General features: G+C 43.2%; 1 protein-coding gene across 16 annotated transcripts in view; it reads left to right on the top strand.

Annotated features, from left to right (window-relative positions):
* Positions 1-4944: 4944 nt before the first annotated feature.
* Positions 4945-7374, top strand: part of PPFIA2 (PTPRF interacting protein alpha 2) — a 301624-nt gene continuing 299194 nt past the window's right edge. For 15 of the 16 annotated variants that reach the window (XM_040667681.2, XM_040667694.2, XM_040667691.2 and 12 more), the window contains exon 1: positions 4945-5253. The gene's annotated coding sequence lies outside the window, so the exon portion shown is untranslated. Of the gene's footprint in view, positions 5314-7374 lie in introns of all 16 variants that reach the window. The other variant, XM_040667559.2, reaches the window with a different exon arrangement.

Below are 7374 nucleotides of genomic sequence, written 5' to 3'. Positions count from 1 at the left end.
AATTATAACTAACTTCATTAAAGTGGAAAATTCATTTAAGGAAATATTATAACTAACTGCTAACTTCATGCAGTTAATTGCTTGTACCTATATGTTAAAGATAATAAAAAATAATGAAATACTGGATAGCACTGAGAACCTGATCTTACAGCTGGCTTCTCTCATTACAGTCAAAGGCCACTTCATTTTTTATGGTTCCCTTAGCAGTGTGATTTTTTTTAATTATACCTCAAATATTTCAGTCACAGGCTGAATTAAACTGTTTACTCACTTATATCACGTCAGTTGCAAACAACATTTCGCCAGTTAACATAAATCACAAAAAAAAAAAAGAAATTTTTTCGTATTTCAGGTCTCATAGGCAAGTACATGAGTAACCAGGATTTTTGAGTAGGACTTTATCAGTCCTCAAATCATGTCTCCAGAGAAAATATTCTGAAGGAGTGTACAATGACCAGAAGAGCCTGGTCCAATCAGCCATTCCTTATGTTGTAAATAGAGCCTGCTCTGCAGATCAAATTGAGATAGACATAAAGGCTTTCTTTTCCCAGCTGAAGTTTTCGCTGTACAGAAAGGTGTTAACTATACTGTCAAATTCTCAGGCTTCTCTTTTATTGGTCTTTAGCCGGCTTTGAACTATTTATATCTAAGCTGAAATTATGTCTCTGTTTTAAATCTCTCCCCACCCCTATCATACATCTGCAGTGAGAAGTTTTTAAAGTAACCATGATGATTTTTGAGGCCACATGTGGGATGCTTTTTGTGTAAGAAAAACAGGTTTATGACAGTCTCCTGGAAAAAAAAAAGAAAAAGAAACAACAACAACAAAACAAGAGTAATCAAATTATGGCAGGTAAAACCCACAGATGAAGTAGGTAAGAAATTGAAACTGAGGAAATACAGAGAAACCATTAAAGCTATGATAATATGCAGAGAACCTTTGGGAAATAAGCATGAATGTAATTGTAATGTACGATTGGAATTGTAACTGCAATTACACTGGAATGTAATTTGTTCACACAATATTACATTTCTTTTTTTTCCAGCCTCTGTCAAGATCCACTGAACTTTATTTTTGTGCTCTTCTCTTAGTCTCTCATAGCTTCTTGATCAAGAGAAGACTATCTCTACACCATGACTACTTTTTCTTCTTCCAACATAACATTTCTGAGAGACAGGTTCTCCTTCTTCCATCTTCATCTAAAAATCTTATGCAGGCCTTCATCGTGCTGTAGTAGCTGTTGCCAGGCTTTAATAAATAAAGTGCTATATCATCAGTGTTATTCAAAACAAGGCTACAGGAAACACTTTCTCATCTTGTTGCTTTGATCACATCATCTGTCTTTGCATCCGTTACCGCTTTTCAGTTTACACTGTATGTCTTGAAAGCAAAGGCAAATATTTTTCAAGTTGTTTTCTCATTGACCTATTCATTCATTCTTTGAGACTATGATGGGGTCAGTTCACCCTTTCACTCTGTTCATACCAAAGATTTGATCAGCCTTCAGTTTCTCTTTGTGGGAGACAGCATATGAGGAAGACCCATTGGCTAGACTTACACAGGGGAAGAAGCTGATTTTCAGACATGTCTTTAAAATATTATTTCTGTCATATGATTACACACTCTTTTCTAAAAAACAATCTGGTGGATGGTAAGGAAGACTTCCTATGGTAATAAAGAGCATAGTCTAACCTGTCTTTATCCACTTCATTTGTCCCATAAAATTTCACAAGCTCAATGCCAGCACCAGCTGTCAGACTGAGCATTTAATATTTGAGGGCAATTATGAGATTTGATTCTCATATTCAAAATTAGGATAAGCAAATCTATGTTATGGTGATCTGATGGTCAAATTCCCCTCAAGGAAAGGCTGAGCTCATCATTTAATAGTATATTCTGTACCCTTCCCTAACAGAGCTTTCATAAAATATCATTATGCTCTTATGCTCTTGATTACAATCATCCATGCAGTAAGAGTTACCAAAAGACGCCCTCTGCTATAGGGAGCATTCCTTTATTACGATGAAACCCAAAGGACTTGTTCTGTGCCGGTTTTTGTGTCTGCTCCCTAGTTTTTTACATGCCATTCTTTATTTTTTCCTTCTTCTTCTATCTCATTGATTTCAAAAGCCTGCAGGCTTGAATAGAAGGAGGCTCCTGTTTAAATTGGTACCGCAAAGCACAGGTACTAATTGGCAGTTTCTGCACTATGCAGCAACCTCAGCACTATAAAAGATGATACTTAGGCCACTTACACATTTGTGAATCTGGCAACAAAGAAGCGAAGGGCAGCAGGTCAATTAGGACAATACTACAAGATGTGGTAATAGACTTTCTGTGCTGTGTTTTTGCCTTAACAGGTGGAAGGCAGTAGAGAGGACAGCCATGAGGAGTCGAAGGGCCAGCAGACTTCCCAAAGCATTCCACCAATCTGTATAAATCTAATGACAACAAATGGCTGCCAGCTATACAGCTGTGCAAATAGTCGGCTCTGTGGAACAACTGGAATCTTTCCTAAGCCAAGTGCTGAAAACAACCACCTTGGGGGAGCAAGGACATTGAGCTCTCCAACATGGATGGCGAATGCTTTAATCAATAAGTTGCAGTCTGAAATAGGGAGAGAAGGAAGGATGTTATCAATGTCACTCATTTTAATCAATACTTTAAAGAAAAGAGTGATATTTCCATGTATACAGATGCTGTTCTAAAACAGCAGCACTGAGTTCTAGACAGTCTTAAGTGGTAAGTTCTGCTCTGGCCTTGTTACACAATGAAGTAATGTGCTTTAACCCTGGGAAAAAAAATAATAATGAGATATGTCCTTTTTTGAAGAAGGCGTCTTGTTGCAAAACACGCCTGCTCTCAGGAGTGCCTCCTGGGCTGCTGAGCTTTTCATCTCTCTCCTAACACAAAGCTCAGAGTTCTTGTGGGGACCGTGTGAGTAATTTAGTAACAGATGACAAATCATGTGTGTCCAGAGAAATGCAACAAAGCTGGTGAAGAGACTGGAACACAATTCTAATGAGGAGAAGCTGAGCAGATGGGATGGTTCAGTCTGGAGGAGGCTCAGGGGAGATCTCATTCCTCTCTACAGCTCCCTGAAAGGAGGTTATAGAGAGGTGGATGTTGGCCTCTTTTCCGAGGTAACCAGAGACAGAATAAGAGATAATGGCTTTCAGCTGTGGCCAGGGAGGTTCAGGTTGGATATTAGGATATTCTCAGAAAGAGTGGTAATGCTTTGGAACAGGTTGCTCAGAGAGGAGAGGGGTGGAGTCACTGTCCCTGGAGTTGTTCAAGAAACCTGTGGATGTGGCAGTGAAGGGCCATGGTTTAGTGGGTATGATGGGGATAGGCTGATGGTTAGACTCGATGATCTCATTTGTCTTTTCCAACCTTAATGATGCTATGTTTCTGTGCTCTCAGCTGCAGCGTGATTGCTGGGTAACAAGCAGTGGTTTGTATGCTGAAGATGAACTGAGTCAGTGTAGAGGACTGGAGTGCCCAAGAGAGGTGTTAAAAAGCCACCTGCAGTACTGACACAGTCTGGCGAGGAGTTATTTTATTCTCACCCTTTTATAACCCATGGCTTGCACTTGGCAAAGGACAAGTTCTTGCTACAAGCTCTGGTCTGGCACCATTACTTCCTTTGCACTTGTTCTTAATGTCCGTGTTGGCAGTGGTTCTCAGTTGTTTGCTTACTCACATATATATATATATATGCATATATTCTCATTTTTCACAATCCAGGGTCAGGAGTGAGCAGCAGAGCAGGCTGGAGCTGCTGCAGAGTTGCCTGTGCAGACTGTGTGGCTGCCACTGCACTACCTTCCTAGGGTGGCTGAGGTGAACTCGACCTTCCGAAGCAACACCGTCAATGCTGTGTGGACAGAACGCCTTTTCTGATATCCTTTGTGCAAGAACAAAGCTTGCAGAGCTGGTCCTCAACCCGTGAGGAACTTAATTTCAGATCAGCACTGAGGAAATCTCGATTTTTAATCATTTTCTGGTACTTAATACATTCACACTCTCAGTCCCCGCCGAGGACGGCCACCGACGCGTGGGGCAGCTGAAGCAGCAGGGGACAGGCAGCGTCCCTTTATGCATTTATTTCTTACTTATTATTTCTTTCATTCGTCGTAGTGGGCGTGAGGAAATGAGCGCGGCGCGAAGCAGCGGCAGCTGCACCGGGGGAGCCGCGTGCGTGAGGCAGGGGCAGCAGACGCGATTACTTCAGAATTTATTTAAGGACCGGTGGAAACCACTGCGGCCGCTTCCAGGGGAAGTCCCCGCCGCCGAGCAGCGCCCATCCCGGCAGCCCCCCGGCATCCCCGGGCTGCCCCCGGCCTGCCCCCGGCCTGGAGGGCGCTCAGCCACGCGTGGCGTTTCCGAACGCGCGCGCGGTTAATGACACGCCTGGGCCGTTCAGATTATGGCAGACATTATCACCGCTTTGTCGCGGCCGGATTACGGCCGATGATACGTTTTATTACGCCGTGTATCCGATTAGATGAGATGTACCGCCGTTCGCCTCAGCGCTCGAAATCACAGAACGCGCGGGGCTGAGGAGCTCCCGCCGCCCCACACAGACATCGCCCGGCGGGTGGCGGGGCCGGGCCGCCCCGCTCCGGCCCTGTGGTGCGGCGGGGAGCGGCGCTCTGGGAGCTCCTCGCTGCGAAGCTGCACGCCGCCTTCGCTCCTGATCGTGCAGTCGTGCGTGCGTGTGGACTTGAGTCACGCACGGAGGCATAATTAGCCAAGGAGTTACTGAAGAACCCGAGCAGCCGGATATCGCTCCGTTAAGTGTAACAAAAGATGAGAAATAAAAGAAAGATGCTTTGGCCCCGGCCCCTCCCCCCGTGCTGTCTCGCCTCCAGCTGCAAAGATGCTGTTGCTTGAAAGAGGCTGCTGGAGCTTTAAGAGCCGCTCCCCCCTCGCCTGCTCCTGACAATGGTCTGAGCCGAGCTCTGCTTCTCAAAGCAAAATTTGTAATATGCCATTTTTCCTATGGATGCTTCTCCTCCTGGCTGCTGACGAAGTGACCGGTGACCGAAGAAAATGCTGAGGTGCCGAGCAGCCTGTCGTGCCGGAGGACGAGCGCGAGGGCTGGGGGTTTCTCGGAGCAGCGCCGGTGTCACCATTGCTACGAAGATGGTCCGGGAGTGCTCGGCTGCGTGAGACCCCGCTCGGAGCCGGTGCAGACTGCGGTTATATTGATCAAGTGCAATAGCAGACGCCGAAATAAAAGACACTAGGTACCGAACCTTTATTTCTGAGCCAGGCGTTCCCTCCTTAGCACCCACACCCTCCGGGAGGTGAGGTGCAAATGCAAAAGCTTTCGATCTGCCTCTTGCTGCATGTGTTGTATGATTTAAATGCGTTTCTGTGATGGGAGTTGGGGAATTTCAGAGTAAAAATCACGAAGTCAACTTCTTCTTTTTTATTATTATTTTTTAATATATATATATGTGTGTGTGTGTGTGATGGAGGGAGATGTGTGACGGAGGGATGTTAAAGAACAAATAGTTGGAATGAGTCCTTTCTGTAAGGTGCTGTTGATGATCACCCCTCCTGTGTAGAAGTGCAGGATGCTTCTGTTAAAGGTGATATCATAGCTTAGTGAAGGCTGGCAGGTAAGGAGTTAACTAGGAGGAGGAATATGTGTGTAATGCAACTCAGACAATAGGAAGGATTTTCCTTATGGAATTACGCTGTGCTGCTTTACAGCAATCTTGCTGAGAATGTTTGAAAAGACATAATTACAGAAAGAACGGGTTTTATCAGTCACTGTACGTATTTAACCATTTGGGGAAAAAAAAATACCAACAGCGTGTAAATGTAAAATATCCAGAATGATCCAATGAAATGAGTTTTCAGGCTGATGTCACTATAGACAGGCTAGAATATATGGTAGTTAAATTTCCACTTCTGGCAGCAAAATTATAAGTAACTTGAAATGACTCCTCAACCTTGGTGTGCAAACCAAGCTGCTGAGTATACAGAAAACAAGCTTTTAAAACCAGTGATGGACAAAAAGATGAAGTAATAAAATTAGATTCACATCTGAGGTGATAGCCTTCAAGGTGAGCAAAATGCGTGCTTGCCGAAGAGCCTTTGTCAGGCAGAAGCCAAGTGTTATTGTGTCTTCTCATCCTCAGAGCTTGCCCCATTGAAGGAAGTCTGACTGGTGAATTACTCCCAGCCTGCATGAGAATGTAGAGGTGTTTGTTACTGCATTCACTTTTTAAAAAATAAGTATTTTCCAGACTCTTGGACAAACGAGACGAGATGTCAAATAGGGTGGGGTCCAATGAGAAGAAAGAGGACAAATTTGTCATTTTCCACATCTATAGCCTATTACCACAGATAATTCAAGTGGTTTTAGAAAAAGTCAGTATTGGGGATGCACGTTCAGACCTGGTTCATACATGATTATCATCATTTGTAGATAGAAGATACATGAGGATTGCTATCAGTTCATTTGGTAATGCTTCATATAGTAACTAACTAAGGGTGGGCATATACTGTGCTATTGGCAGCAATTTTTGCCCATTCACTCATCTGGATACATAAACTGAGCTGCAGAATTCATAATTGAGTACTCAGTTCACTCTTGATGGAGACATCATGCTCCTTACACTGTACATTGGCTGCAATCTGAAAAATCGTTAATGAAATGACAGTGAATCACATTCTTTTCCCTTCTCATAAAACAGATCACTTCAAACAATGGTTGCTTTTTATCAGTTAAATGCTGGTTCATGATTTCTTGTACTATTGTAGGCACTGGTCTAATAACATTCGACAGGCTCACTGGTCAAACATAACATACATCTGTGGTTTTTATGCTCCTATTTGGAGGTAGTAAAATGACAGGTTAATGGCTTGCCTACACTAGTGACTTTCAACCATCTTTATAGATATATCCAAACTCACTGATGTTCCTGATAGCGTTGTCATGAACTTAAGCAGTTCTTGCATTAGGCTCTATGCAAATGATTGGAGAAAATACTGAAATAGGAACCAGTCAACCTAGGATAGATTTTTCTACACATTTTGTAGTAGATATACAACAGATGAGGAAGAAAGTGTACTTAGAGAACTTTAATGTGCTGCTTTATAGGTTGCCATTGTGTATATATGGCTATGGTGCCTCATCATTTCTGGTCTGGAAGTGCTATTAAAATTGGTCCTTAGGTTTCAATTAGCTTATTTGCTTCCAAGTAGAAGAATTCTAAGAATACCACATTGCCTAAGTGTCACTTGTTTTCTAGGGAGCATGTATGTGCCTGTATCCTGCTTCTTCTTGCAAACCTCTCAGAGGTCACCGAGATAGTTGTAAGGTGTTACGTGAGTTCAGTTACCTACTGAAGTCT

Source organism: Gallus gallus, chromosome 1, assembly GCF_016699485.2.
Source record: "Gallus gallus isolate bGalGal1 chromosome 1, bGalGal1.mat.broiler.GRCg7b, whole genome shotgun sequence".
In the NCBI taxonomy this organism is placed as follows: Eukaryota; Metazoa; Chordata; class Aves; order Galliformes; family Phasianidae; genus Gallus; species Gallus gallus.
This window is presented reverse-complemented; position numbering and strand designations above follow the sequence as displayed.